The following is a 16187-nucleotide window of genomic DNA, read 5'->3' as shown; positions in this document are numbered from 1 at the left end:
TCGTCCACAGAAAGGCCAGAGAGACAACTTCACTCGTGAACCGCCATCTTTACAACAGAGCATTTTAGGCGTTTCAGTCTGGATGAGATCATCTCTCGCCTTTGTCTGAGACAAGACCAGACACGCACGGTTCTTACGTTACGTTTATGCCTATAAAATCAACTGAAATGTCAATTGCTGGTACAAAAAAGAAAAACAAAAAAACCAGCATGTTAACTTTTTTTGGTAGGCTAGGTATCGAAGAGCCAGAACATTTGCGCATGCGCTGACGGAATGTTTGAACAAGAGAGAAAAACGCAGTACCTCCAGACACCGGCGCTGGAGCGTCGTACCAAACGAGTCATCCCGGGATTTCGGCCCGTGCGATCGCTTTTGGACGCAGTTGGCCCTTCGCTGCTTTCTGCTACCGACCTTGCCTCCCGGTACGGCATTGAGGGAGAGATATGTCGGCCCCTAAACCATATGTGACAAATCCCACGCCTACTCACAGCTCCAAACCGCCCTTGTCAATATAGCGTAAGAATTCGATGGCTTAAATATTCAAGGCAAAAGTCATTTTATCTCACATGTGGTAAACACTGGAGTCGCAGATTACAAAGTGTGCGCACGCGCTCTGCGATAGGTAACATACAACATGCATAAACTTTCTTACATCTCGAATTTCAGAATAACAACAGGAGCTAATGTCTTCGAGACATTGCATTTGCAGCTAAAATACATAGCATATACAGATACATGCTAAATACATAATATTTAAAGATATATTCATTAAAAAGAAAAGCCGCTGTTTAAAATGCGCGAAGATTCTCTTTTAAAACAAGTAAACTCATAAGTACGGATAAAATCAGGTAGCGCATTCCGCAACTTAGCTGATACGTAAGAAAAAAGAACGAAGACCACATAACTGGTTGTTCTAGGTTTTATTGAGGGACAGGATGTGATTTCCGTGAAGATCATGCATAAGAAGAGGTCGGAAGAGAAAACATATTTTTCATATAAGCAGAAAAAGCCTTTTTTTTCCAATAAAAAAAACAACAAAATACATACTTTTATAAGGTAATATGAGAAAATTCTGAATGCGCTTATTGCTTAGAGATGCAGAGTTTGACTTTAGTAGTGAGGGGACAGGTAATCTTCAAATATAAATCTCGTTTACATGATACCGTTTGTTTGAAAGGAGGATTACAGTGAACTGAAAGCACAAATTTGTCGCGAATTTTCTAGGATAAAAACTTCTTCAGAAATCCAAAATCTACGTTAACAGCACACACCAGGCCTACTCCTGAGTATCTGGCTAGAAATCTTTTCCTCTGGCCGCGCTGAGTCAGCCATTCATTCGATGAGGGCCAAGTCTCTCGTGCTTGTTAACTTGCCTCGCTCATGCCCAAAAAGAATTCTGGGTAATTCTGCCATTCCATGACAAGGGAAGACTCCCGAGTCTCATTTCATAGTTTTTTTCATAAGTGTCGGGCCACCCAGTCCTACCAGCAAAATAGCGCATCGTTTGAAGGTTTTAGCTTTCAAAACTTGCCCAGATTGTGTCAGTAGGTCCTGGAGTTCGTCCACAGAAAGGCCAGAGAGACAACTTCACTCGTGAACCGCCATCTTTACAACAGAGCATTTTAGGCGTTTCAGTCTGGATGAGATCATCTCTCGCCTTTGTCTGAGACAAGACCAGACACGCACGGTTCTTACGTTACGTTTATGCCTATAAAATCAACTGAAATGTCAATTGCTGGTACAAAAAAGAAAAACAAAAAAACCAGCATGTTAACTTTTTTTGGTAGGCTAGGTATCGAAGAGCCAGAACATTTGCGCATGCGCTGACGGAATGTTTGAACAAGAGAGAAAAACGCAGTACCTCCAGACACCGGCGCTGGAGCGTCGTACCAAACGAGTCATCCCGGGATTTCGGCCCGTGCGATCGCTTTTGGACGCAGTTGGCCCTTCGCTGCTTTCTGCTACCGACCTTGCCTCCCGGTACGGCATTGAGGGAGAGATATGTCGGCCCCTAAACCATATGTGACAAATCCCACGCCTACTCACAGCTCCAAACCGCCCTTGTCAATATAGCGTAAGAATTCGATGGCTTAAATATTCAAGGCAAAAGTCATTTTATCTCACATGTGGTAAACACTGGAGTCGCAGATTACAAAGTGTGCGCACGCGCTCTGCGATAGGTAACATACAACATGCATAAACTTTCTTACATCTCGAATTTCAGAATAACAACAGGAGCTAATGTCTTCGAGACATTGCATTTGCAGCTAAAATACATAGCATATACAGATACATGCTAAATACATAATATTTAAAGATATATTCATTAAAAAGAAAAGCCGCTGTTTAAAATGCGCGAAGATTCTCTTTTAAAACAAGTAAACACATAAGTACGGATAAAATCAGGTAGCGCATTCCGCAACTTAGCTGATACGTAAGAAAAAAGAACGAAGACCACATAACTGGTTGTTCTAGGTTTTATTGAGGGACAGGATGTGATTTCCGTGAAGATCATGCATAAGAAGAGGTCGGAAGAGAAAACATATTTTTCATATAAGCAGAAAAAGCCTTTTTTTTCCAATAAAAAAAACAACAAAATACATACTTTTATAAGGTAATATGAGAAAATTCTGAATGCGCTTATTGCTTAGAGATGCAGAGTTTGACTTTAGTAGTGAGGGGACAGGTAATCTTCAAATATAAATCTCGTTTACATGATACCGTTTGTTTGAAAGGAGGATTACAGTGAACTGAAAGCACAAATTTGTCGCGAATTTTCTAGGATAAAAACTTCTTCAGAAATCCAAAATCTACGTTAACAGCACACACCAGGCCTACTCCTGAGTATCTGGCTAGAAATCTTTTCCTCTGGCCGCGCTGAGTCAGTCATTCATTCGATGAGGGCCAAGTCTCTCGTGCTTGTTAACTTGCCTCGCTCATGCCCAAAAAGAATTCTGGGTAATTCTGCCATTCCATGACAAGGGAAGACTCCCGAGTCTCATTTCATAGTTTTTTTCATAAGTGTCGGGCCACCCAGTCCTACCAGCAAAATAGCGCATCGTTTGAAGGTTTTAGCTTTCAAAACTTGCCCAGATTGTGTCAGTAGGTCCTGGAGTTCGTCCACAGAAAGGCCAGAGAGACAACTTCACTCGTGAACCGCCATCTTTACAACAGAGCATTTTAGGCGTTTCAGTCTGGATGAGATCATCTCTCGCCTTTGTCTGAGACAAGACCAGACACGCACGGTTCTTACGTTACGTTTATGCCTATAAAATCAACTGAAATGTCAATTGCTGGTACAAAAAAGAAAAACAAAAAAACCAGCATGTTAACTTTTTTTGGTAGGCTAGGTATCGAAGAGCCAGAACATTTGCGCATGCGCTGACGGAATGTTTGAACAAGAGAGAAAAACGCAGTACCTCCAGACACCGGCGCTGGAGCGTCGTACCAAACGAGTCATCCCGGGATTTCGGCCCGTGCGATCGCTTTTGGACGCAGTTGGCCCTTCGCTGCTTTCTGCTACCGACCTTGCCTCCCGGTACGGCATTGAGGGAGAGATATGTCGGCCCCTAAACCATATGTGACAAATCCCACGCCTACTCACAGCTCCAAACCGCCCTTGTCAATATAGCGTAAGAATTCGATGGCTTAAATATTCAAGGCAAAAGTCATTTTATCTCACATGTGGTAAACACTGGAGTCGCAGATTACAAAGTGTGCGCACGCGCTCTGCGAAAGGTAACATACAACATGCATAAACTTTCTTACATCTCGAATTTCAGAATAACAACAGGAGCTAATGTCTTCGAGACATTGCATTTGCAGCTAAAATACATAGCATATACAGATACATGCTAAATACATAATATTTAAAGATATATTCATTAAAAAGAAAAGCCGCTGTTTAAAATGCGCGAAGATTCTCTTTTAAAACAAGTAAACTCATAAGTACGGATAAAATCAGGTAGCGCATTCCGCAACTTAGCTGATACGTAAGAAAAAAGAACGAAGACCACATAACTGGTTGTTCTAGGTTTTATTGAGGGACAGGATGTGATTTCCGTGAAGATCATGCATAAGAAGAGGTCGGAAGAGAAAACATATTTTTCATATAAGCAGAAAAAGCCTTTTTTTTCCAATAAAAAAAACAACAAAATACATACTTTTATAAGGTAATATGAGAAAATTCTGAATGCGCTTATTGCTTAGAGATGCAGAGTTTGACTTTAGTAGTGAGGGGACAGGTAATCTTCAAATATAAATCTCGTTTACATGATACCGTTTGTTTGAAAGGAGGATTACAGTGAACTGAAAGCACAAATTTGTCGCGAATTTTCTAGGATAAAAACTTCTTCAGAAATCCAAAATCTACGTTAACAGCACACACCAGGCCTACTCCTGAGTATCTGGCTAGAAATCTTTTCCTCTGGCCGCGCTGAGTCAGTCATTCATTCGATGAGGGCCAAGTCTCTCGTGCTTGTTAACTTGCCTCGCTCATGCCCAAAAAGAATTCTGGGTAATTCTGCCATTCCATGACAAGGGAAGACTCCCGAGTCTCATTTCATAGTTTTTTTCATAAGTGTCGGGCCACCCAGTCCTACCAGCAAAATAGCGCATCGTTTGAAGGTTTTAGCTTTCAAAACTTGCCCAGATTGTGTCAGTAGGTCCTGGAGTTCGTCCACAGAAAGGCCAGAGAGACAACTTCACTCGTGAACCGCCATCTTTACAACAGAGCATTTTAGGCGTTTCAGTCTGGATGAGATCATCTCTCGCCTTTGTCTGAGACAAGACCAGACACGCACGGTTCTTACGTTACGTTTATGCCTATAAAATCAACTGAAATGTCAATTGCTGGTACAAAAAAGAAAAACAAAAAAACCAGCATGTTAACTTTTTTTGGTAGGCTAGGTATCGAAGAGCCAGAACATTTGCGCATGCGCTGACGGAATGTTTGAACAAGAGAGAAAAACGCAGTACCTCCAGACACCGGCGCTGGAGCGTCGTACCAAACGAGTCATCCCGGGATTTCGGCCCGTGCGATCGCTTTTGGACGCAGTTGGCCCTTCGCTGCTTTCTGCTACCGACCTTGCCTCCCGGTACGGCATTGAGGGAGAGATATGTCGGCCCCTAAACCATATGTGACAAATCCCACGCCTACTCACAGCTCCAAACCGCCCTTGTCAATATAGCGTAAGAATTCGATGGCTTAAATATTCAAGGCAAAAGTCATTTTATCTCACATGTGGTAAACACTGGAGTCGCAGATTACAAAGTGTGCGCACGCGCTCTGCGATAGGTAACATACAACATGCATAAACTTTCTTACATCTCGAATTTCAGAATAACAACAGGAGCTAATGTCTTCGAGACATTGCATTTGCAGCTAAAATACATAGCATATACAGATACATGCTAAATACATAATATTTAAAGATATATTCATTAAAAAGAAAAGCCGCTGTTTAAAATGCGCGAAGATTCTCTTTTAAAACAAGTAAACTCATAAGTACGGATAAAATCAGGTAGCGCATTCCGCAACTTAGCTGATACGTAAGAAAAAAGAACGAAGACCACATAACTGGTTGTTCTAGGTTTTATTGAGGGACAGGATGTGATTTCCGTGAAGATCATGCATAAGAAGAGGTCGGAAGAGAAAACATATTTTTCATATAAGCAGAAAAAGCCTTTTTTTTCCAATAAAAAAAACAACAAAATACATACTTTTATAAGGTAATATGAGAAAATTCTGAATGCGCTTATTGCTTAGAGATGCAGAGTTTGACTTTAGTAGTGAGGGGACAGGTAATCTTCAAATATAAATCTCGTTTACATGATACCGTTTGTTTGAAAGGAGGATTACAGTGAACTGAAAGCACAAATTTGTCGCGAATTTTCTAGGATAAAAACTTCTTCAGAAATCCAAAATCTACGTTAACAGCACACACCAGGCCTACTCCTGAGTATCTGGCTAGAAATCTTTTCCTCTGGCCGCGCTGAGTCAGCCATTCATTCGATGAGGGCCAAGTCTCTCGTGCTTGTTAACTTGCCTCGCTCATGCCCAAAAAGAATTCTGGGTAATTCTGCCATTCCATGACAAGGGAAGACTCCCGAGTCTCATTTCATAGTTTTTTTCATAAGTGTCGGGCCACCCAGTCCTACCAGCAAAATAGCGCATCGTTTGAAGGTTTTAGCTTTCAAAACTTGCCCAGATTGTGTCAGTAGGTCCTGGAGTTCGTCCACAGAAAGGCCAGAGAGACAACTTCACTCGTGAACCGCCATCTTTACAACAGAGCATTTTAGGCGTTTCAGTCTGGATGAGATCATCTCTCGCCTTTGTCTGAGACAAGACCAGACACGCACGGTTCTTACGTTACGTTTATGCCTATAAAATCAACTGAAATGTCAATTGCTGGTACAAAAAAGAAAAACAAAAAAACCAGCATGTTAACTTTTTTTGGTAGGCTAGGTATCGAAGAGCCAGAACATTTGCGCATGCGCTGACGGAATGTTTGAACAAGAGAGAAAAACGCAGTACCTCCAGACACCGGCGCTGGAGCGTCGTACCAAACGAGTCATCCCGGGATTTCGGCCCGTGCGATCGCTTTTGGACGCAGTTGGCCCTTCGCTGCTTTCTGCTACCGACCTTGCCTCCCGGTACGGCATTGAGGGAGAGATATGTCGGCCCCTAAACCATATGTGACAAATCCCACGCCTACTCACAGCTCCAAACCGCCCTTGTCAATATAGCGTAAGAATTCGATGGCTTAAATATTCAAGGCAAAAGTCATTTTATCTCACATGTGGTAAACACTGGAGTCGCAGATTACAAAGTGTGCGCACGCGCTCTGCGAAAGGTAACATACAACATGCATAAACTTTCTTACATCTCGAATTTCAGAATAACAACAGGAGCTAATGTCTTCGAGACATTGCATTTGCAGCTAAAATACATAGCATATACAGATACATGCTAAATACATAATATTTAAAGATATATTCATTAAAAAGAAAAGCCGCTGTTTAAAATGCGCGAAGATTCTCTTTTAAAACAAGTAAACACATAAGTACGGATAAAATCAGGTAGCGCATTCCGCAACTTAGCTGATACGTAAGAAAAAAGAACGAAGACCACATAACTGGTTGTTCTAGGTTTTATTGAGGGACAGGATGTGATTTCCGTGAAGATCATGCATAAGAAGAGGTCGGAAGAGAAAACATATTTTTCATATAAGCAGAAAAAGCCTTTTTTTTCCAATAAAAAAAACAACAAAATACATACTTTTATAAGGTAATATGAGAAAATTCTGAATGCGCTTATTGCTTAGAGATGCAGAGTTTGACTTTAGTAGTGAGGGGACAGGTAATCTTCAAATATAAATCTCGTTTACATGATACCGTTTGTTTGAAAGGAGGATTACAGTGAACTGAAAGCACAAATTTGTCGCGAATTTTCTAGGATAAAAACTTCTTCAGAAATCCAAAATCTACGTTAACAGCACACACCAGGCCTACTCCTGAGTATCTGGCTAGAAATCTTTTCCTCTGGCCGCGCTGAGTCAGTCATTCATTCGATGAGGGCCAAGTCTCTCGTGCTTGTTAACTTGCCTCGCTCATGCCCAAAAAGAATTCTGGGTAATTCTGCCATTCCATGACAAGGGAAGACTCCCGAGTCTCATTTCATAGTTTTTTTCATAAGTGTCGGGCCACCCAGTCCTACCAGCAAAATAGCGCATCGTTTGAAGGTTTTAGCTTTCAAAACTTGCCCAGATTGTGTCAGTAGGTCCTGGAGTTCGTCCACAGAAAGGCCAGAGAGACAACTTCACTCGTGAACCGCCATCTTTACAACAGAGCATTTTAGGCGTTTCAGTCTGGATGAGATCATCTCTCGCCTTTGTCTGAGACAAGACCAGACACGCACGGTTCTTACGTTACGTTTATGCCTATAAAATCAACTGAAATGTCAATTGCTGGTACAAAAAAGAAAAACAAAAAAACCAGCATGTTAACTTTTTTTGGTAGGCTAGGTATCGAAGAGCCAGAACATTTGCGCATGCGCTGACGGAATGTTTGAACAAGAGAGAAAAACGCAGTACCTCCAGACACCGGCGCTGGAGCGTCGTACCAAACGAGTCATCCCGGGATTTCGGCCCGTGCGATCGCTTTTGGACGCAGTTGGCCCTTCGCTGCTTTCTGCTACCGACCTTGCCTCCCGGTACGGCATTGAGGGAGAGATATGTCGGCCCCTAAACCATATGTGACAAATCCCACGCCTACTCACAGCTCCAAACCGCCCTTGTCAATATAGCGTAAGAATTCGATGGCTTAAATATTCAAGGCAAAAGTCATTTTATCTCACATGTGGTAAACACTGGAGTCGCAGATTACAAAGTGTGCGCACGCGCTCTGCGAAAGGTAACATACAACATGCATAAACTTTCTTACATCTCGAATTTCAGAATAACAACAGGAGCTAATGTCTTCGAGACATTGCATTTGCAGCTAAAATACATAGCATATACAGATACATGCTAAATACATAATATTTAAAGATATATTCATTAAAAAGAAAAGCCGCTGTTTAAAATGCGCGAAGATTCTCTTTTAAAACAAGTAAACTCATAAGTACGGATAAAATCAGGTAGCGCATTCCGCAACTTAGCTGATACGTAAGAAAAAAGAACGAAGACCACATAACTGGTTGTTCTAGGTTTTATTGAGGGACAGGATGTGATTTCCGTGAAGATCATGCATAAGAAGAGGTCGGAAGAGAAAACATATTTTTCATATAAGCAGAAAAAGCCTTTTTTTTCCAATAAAAAAAACAACAAAATACATACTTTTATAAGGTAATATGAGAAAATTCTGAATGCGCTTATTGCTTAGAGATGCAGAGTTTGACTTTAGTAGTGAGGGGACAGGTAATCTTCAAATATAAATCTCGTTTACATGATACCGTTTGTTTGAAAGGAGGATTACAGTGAACTGAAAGCACAAATTTGTCGCGAATTTTCTAGGATAAAAACTTCTTCAGAAATCCAAAATCTACGTTAACAGCACACACCAGGCCTACTCCTGAGTATCTGGCTAGAAATCTTTTCCTCTGGCCGCGCTGAGTCAGCCATTCATTCGATGAGGGCCAAGTCTCTCGTGCTTGTTAACTTGCCTCGCTCATGCCCAAAAAGAATTCTGGGTAATTCTGCCATTCCATGACAAGGGAAGACTCCCGAGTCTCATTTCATAGTTTTTTTCATAAGTGTCGGGCCACCCAGTCCTACCAGCAAAATAGCGCATCGTTTGAAGGTTTTAGCTTTCAAAACTTGCCCAGATTGTGTCAGTAGGTCCTGGAGTTCGTCCACAGAAAGGCCAGAGAGACAACTTCACTCGTGAACCGCCATCTTTACAACAGAGCATTTTAGGCGTTTCAGTCTGGATGAGATCATCTCTCGCCTTTGTCTGAGACAAGACCAGACACGCGCGGTTCTTACGTTACGTTTATGCCTATAAAATCAACTGAAATGTCAATTGCTGGTACAAAAAAGAAAAACAAAAAAACCAGCATGTTAACTTTTTTTGGTAGGCTAGGTATCGAAGAGCCAGAACATTTGCGCATGCGCTGACGGAATGTTTGAACAAGAGAGAAAAACGCAGTACCTCCAGACACCGGCGCTGGAGCGTCGTACCAAACGAGTCATCCCGGGATTTCGGCCCGTGCGATCGCTTTTGGACGCAGTTGGCCCTTCGCTGCTTTCTGCTACCGACCTTGCCTCCCGGTACGGCATTGAGGGAGAGATATGTCGGCCCCTAAACCATATGTGACAAATCCCACGCCTACTCACAGCTCCAAACCGCCCTTGTCAATATAGCGTAAGAATTCGATGGCTTAAATATTCAAGGCAAAAGTCATTTTATCTCACATGTGGTAAACACTGGAGTCGCAGATTACAAAGTGTGCGCACGCGCTCTGCGAAAGGTAACATACAACATGCATAAACTTTCTTACATCTCGAATTTCAGAATAACAACAGGAGCTAATGTCTTCGAGACATTGCATTTGCAGCTAAAATACATAGCATATACAGATACATGCTAAATACATAATATTTAAAGATATATTCATTAAAAAGAAAAGCCGCTGTTTAAAATGCGCGAAGATTCTCTTTTAAAACAAGTAAACTCATAAGTACGGATAAAATCAGGTAGCGCATTCCGCAACTTAGCTGATACGTAAGAAAAAAGAACTAAGACCACATAACTGGTTGTTCTAGGTTTTATTGAGGGACAGGATGTGATTTCCGTGAAGATCATGCATAAGAAGAGGTCGGAAGAGAAAACATATTTTTCATATAAGCAGAAAAAGCCTTTTTTTTCCAATAAAAAAAACAACAAAATACATACTTTTATAAGGTAATATGAGAAAATTTTGAATGCGCTTATTGCTTAGAGATGCAGAGTTTGACTTTAGTAGTGAGGGGACAGGTAATCTTCAAATATAAATCTCGTTTACATGATACCGTTTGTTTGAAAGGAGGATTACAGTGAACTGAAAGCACAAATTTGTCGCGAATTTTCTAGGATAAAAACTTCTTCAGAAATCCAAAATCTACGTTAACAGCACACACCAGGCCTACTCCTGAGTATCTGGCTAGAAATCTTTTCCTCTGGCCGCGCTGAGTCAGCCATTCATTCGATGAGGGCCAAGTCTCTCGTGCTTGTTAACTTGCCTCGCTCATGCCCAAAAAGAATTCTGGGTAATTCTGCCATTCCATGACAAGGGAAGACTCCCGAGTCTCATTTCATAGTTTTTTTCATAAGTGTCGGGCCACCCAGTCCTACCAGCAAAATAGCGCATCGTTTGAAGGTTTTAGCTTTCAAAACTTGCCCAGATTGTGTCAGTAGGTCCTGGAGTTCGTCCACAGAAAGGCCAGAGAGACAACTTCACTCGTGAACCGCCATCTTTACAACAGAGCATTTTAGGCGTTTCAGTCTGGATGAGATCATCTCTCGCCTTTGTCTGAGACAAGACCAGACACGCACGGTTCTTACGTTACGTTTATGCCTATAAAATCAACTGAAATGTCAATTGCTGGTACAAAAAAGAAAAACAAAAAAACCAGCATGTTAACTTTTTTTGGTAGGCTAGGTATCGAAGAGCCAGAACATTTGCGCATGCGCTGACGGAATGTTTGAACAAGAGAGAAAAACGCAGTACCTCCAGACACCGGCGCTGGAGCGTCGTACCAAACGAGTCATCCCGGGATTTCGGCCCGTGCGATCGCTTTTGGACGCAGTTGGCCCTTCGCTGCTTTCTGCTACCGACCTTGCCTCCCGGTACGGCATTGAGGGAGAGATATGTCGGCCCCTAAACCATATGTGACAAATCCCACGCCTACTCACAGCTCCAAACCGCCCTTGTCAATATAGCGTAAGAATTCGATGGCTTAAATATTCAAGGCAAAAGTCATTTTATCTCACATGTGGTAAACACTGGAGTCGCAGATTACAAAGTGTGCGCACGCGCTCTGCGAAAGGTAACATACAACATGCATAAACTTTCTTACATCTCGAATTTCAGAATAACAACAGGAGCTAATGTCTTCGAGACATTGCATTTGCAGCTAAAATACATAGCATATACAGATACATGCTAAATACATAATATTTAAAGATATATTCATTAAAAAGAAAAGCCGCTGTTTAAAATGCGCGAAGATTCTCTTTTAAAACAAGTAAACTCATAAGTACGGATAAAATCAGGTAGCGCATTCCGCAACTTAGCTGATACGTAAGAAAAAAGAACGAAGACCACATAACAGGTTGTTCTAGGTTTTATTGAGGGACAGGATGTGATTTCCGTGAAGATCATGCATAAGAAGAGGTCGGAAGAGAAAACATATTTTTCATATAAGCAGAAAAAGCCTTTTTTTTCCAATAAAAAAAACAACAAAATACATACTTTTATAAGGTAATATGAGAAAATTCTGAATGCGCTTATTGCTTAGAGATGCAGAGTTTGACTTTAGTAGTGAGGGGACAGGTAATCTTCAAATATAAATCTCGTTTACATGATACCGTTTGTTTGAAAGGAGGATTACAGTGAACTGAAAGCACAAATTTGTCGCGAATTTTCTAGGATAAAAACTTCTTCAGAAATCCAAAATCTACGTTAACAGCACACACCAGGCCTACTCCTGAGTATCTGGCTAGAAATCTTTTCCTCTGGCCGCGCTGAGTCAGCCATTCATTCGATGAGGGCCAAGTCTCTCGTGCTTGTTAACTTGCCTCGCTCATGCCCAAAAAGAATTCTGGGTAATTCTGCCATTCCATGACAAGGGAAGACTCCCGAGTCTCATTTCATAGTTTTTTTCATAAGTGTCGGGCCACCCAGTCCTACCAGCAAAATAGCGCATCGTTTGAAGGTTTTAGCTTTCAAAACTTGCCCAGATTGTGTCAGTAGGTCCTGGAGTTCGTCCACAGAAAGGCCAGAGAGACAACTTCACTCGTGAACCGCCATCTTTACAACAGAGCATTTTAGGCGTTTCAGTCTGGATGAGATCATCTCTCGCCTTTGTCTGAGACAAGACCAGACACGCACGGTTCTTACGTTACGTTTATGCCTATAAAATCAACTGAAATGTCAATTGCTGGTACAAAAAAGAAAAACAAAAAAACCAGCATGTTAACTTTTTTTGGTAGGCTAGGTATCGAAGAGCCAGAACATTTGCGCATGCGCTGACGGAATGTTTGAACAAGAGAGAAAAACGCAGTACCTCCAGACACCGGCGCTGGAGCGTCGTACCAAACGAGTCATCCCGGGATTTCGGCCCGTGCGATCGCTTTTGGACGCAGTTGGCCCTTCGCTGCTTTCTGCTACCGACCTTGCCTCCCGGTACGGCATTGAGGGAGAGATATGTCGGCCCCTAAACCATATGTGACAAATCCCACGCCTACTCACAGCTCCAAACCGCCCTTGTCAATATAGCGTAAGAATTCGATGGCTTAAATATTCAAGGCAAAAGTCATTTTATCTCACATGTGGTAAACACTGGAGTCGCAGATTACAAAGTGTGCGCACGCGCTCTGTGAAAGGTAACATACAACATGCATAAACTTTCTTACATCTCGAATTTCAGAATAACAACAGGAGCTAATGTCTTCGAGACATTGCATTTGCAGCTAAAATACATAGCATATACAGATACATGCTAAATACATAATATTTAAAGATATATTCATTAAAAAGAAAAGCCGCTGTTTAAAATGCGCGAAGATTCTCTTTTAAAACAAGTAAACACATAAGTACGGATAAAATCAGGTAGCGCATTCCGCAACTTAGCTGATACGTAAGAAAAAAGAACGAAGACCACATAACTGGTTGTTCTAGGTTTTATTGAGGGACAGGATGTGATTTCCGTGAAGATCATGCATAAGAAGAGGTCGGAAGAGAAAACATATTTTTCATATAAGCAGAAAAAGCCTTTTTTTTCCAATAAAAAAAACAACAAAATACATACTTTTATCAGGTAATATGAGAAAATTCTGAATGCGCTTATTGCTTAGAGATGCAGAGTTTGACTTTAGTAGTGAGGGGACAGGTAATCTTCAAATATAAATCTCGTTTACATGATACCGTTTGTTTGAAAGGAGGATTACAGTGAACTGAAAGCACAAATTTGTCGCGAATTTTCTAGGATAAAAACTTCTTCAGAAATCCAAAATCTACGTTAACAGCACACACCAGGCCTACTCCTGAGTATCTGGCTAGAAATCTTTTCCTCTGGCCGCGCTGAGTCAGTCATTCATTCGATGAGGGCCAAGTCTCTCGTGCTTGTTAACTTGCCTCGCTCATGCCCAAAAAGAATTCTGGGTAATTCTGCCATTCCATGACAAGGGAAGACTCCCGAGTCTCATTTCATAGTTTTTTTCATAAGTGTCGGGCCACCCAGTCCTACCAGCAAAATAGCGCATCGTTTGAAGGTTTTAGCTTTCAAAACTTGCCCAGATTGTGTCAGTAGGTCCTGGAGTTCGTCCACAGAAAGGCCAGAGAGACAACTTCACTCGTGAACCGCCATCTTTACAACAGAGCATTTTAGGCGTTTCAGTCTGGATGAGATCATCTCTCGCCTTTGTCTGAGACAAGACCAGACACGCGCGGTTCTTACGTTACGTTTATGCCTATAAAATCAACTGAAATGTCAATTGCTGGTACAAAAAAGAAAAACAAAAAAACCAGCATGTTAACTTTTTTTGGTAGGCTAGGTATCGAAGAGCCAGAACATTTGCGCATGCGCTGACGGAATGTTTGAACAAGAGAGAAAAACGCAGTACCTCCAGACACCGGCGCTGGAGCGTCGTACCAAACGAGTCATCCCGGGATTTCGGCCCGTGCGATCGCTTTTGGACGCAGTTGGCCCTTCGCTGCTTTCTGCTACCGACCTTGCCTCCCGGTACGGCATTGAGGGAGAGATATGTCGGCCCCTAAACTATATGTGACAAATCCCACGCCTACTCACAGCTCCAAACCGCCCTTGTCAATATAGCGTAAGAATTCGATGGCTTAAATATTCAAGGCAAAAGTCATTTTATCTCACATGTGGTAAACACTGGAGTCGCAGATTACAAAGTGTGCGCACGCGCTCTGCGAAAGGTAACATACAACATGCATAAACTTTCTTACATTTCGAATTTCAGAATAACAACAGGAGCTAATGTCTTCGAGACATTGCATTTGCAGCTAAAATACATAGCATATACAGATACATGCTAAATACATAATATTTAAAGATATATTCATTAAAAAGAAAAGCCACTGTTTAAAATGCGCGAAGATTCTCTTTTAAAACAAGTAAACTCATAAGTACGGATAAAATCAGGTAGCGCATTCCGCAACTTAGCTGATACGTAAGAAAAAAGAACTAAGACCACATAACTGGTTGTTCTAGGTTTTATTGAGGGACAGGATGTGATTTCCGTGAAGATCATGCATAAGAAGAGGTCGGAAGAGAAAACATATTTTTCATATAAGCAGAAAAAGCCTTTTTTTTCCAATAAAAAAAGCAACAAAATACATACTTTTATAAGGTAATATGAGAAAATTTTGAATGCGCTTATTGCTTAGAGATGCAGAGTTTGACTTTAGTAGTGAGGGGACAGGTAATCTTCAAATATAAATCTCGTTTACATGATACCGTTTGTTTGAAAGGAGGATTACAGTGAACTGAAAGCACAAATTTGTCGCGAATTTTCTAGGATAAAAACTTCTTCAGAAATCCAAAATCTACGTTAACAGCACACACCAGGCCTACTCCTGAGTATCTGGCTAGAAATCTTTTCCTCTGGCCGCGCTGAGTCAGCCATTCATTCGATGAGGGCCAAGTCTCTCGTGCTTGTTAACTTGCCTCGCTCATGCCCAAAAAGAATTCTGGGTAATTCTGCCATTCCATGACAAGGGAAGACTCCCGAGTCTCATTTCATAGTTTTTTTCATAAGTGTCGGGCCACCCAGTCCTACCAGCAAAATAGCGCATCGTTTGAAGGTTTTAGCTTTCAAAACTTGCCCAGATTGTGTCAGTAGGTCCTGGAGTTCGTCCACAGAAAGGCCAGAGAGACAACTTCACTCGTGAACCGCCATGCATGAAACGATCTCTCACCTTTGTTTTCTTTCAAAGGGTTGCCTTTACCCACATTCTGGCTTAATGATGCCATCCTGGGGGCTTCTGTAGATGAAGGTGGCCCAGGGAATCACTTACAAAATGATAAACATACCAGATTAAGTTCAACTCGCTCTCTCCGCGCCGGACTTTTGTCACGTGAAGTTGAAACCTGAGCCCACATTCATCGAAAGCCGCAGATGTTTCAATGAGAGCTCCTCACATGGACTCTTACAGGGCGAAGCCGAGTTTGCCAGAAAAGTACAAGAAAACAAAAACACGAAACAAACAAACAACCACTTAGCACTTAAAGGGTTAACAAATAAGTGATACAAAGAATGGGGAGAAATAAACTTACTGTTCCGCGATAATTTTTCCAATTCTGACGTTGCGTGACATGGGAGTGAGTTAGTCAGAAATTGGATATCCATTCTCTATTTTCGAATTCCCCATAATACACTTTGTATTCCCCCTAAATTTTGCATAAACTGTTGTTTTCAAATGCTCTTGGGGACACTGCATATTCCCAAGAGCATTTGAA

This window comes from Montipora foliosa, chromosome 12 (assembly GCF_036669935.1).
Source record: "Montipora foliosa isolate CH-2021 chromosome 12, ASM3666993v2, whole genome shotgun sequence".
NCBI lineage: Eukaryota > Metazoa > Cnidaria > Anthozoa > Scleractinia > Acroporidae > Montipora > Montipora foliosa.
This window is presented reverse-complemented; position numbering follows the sequence as displayed.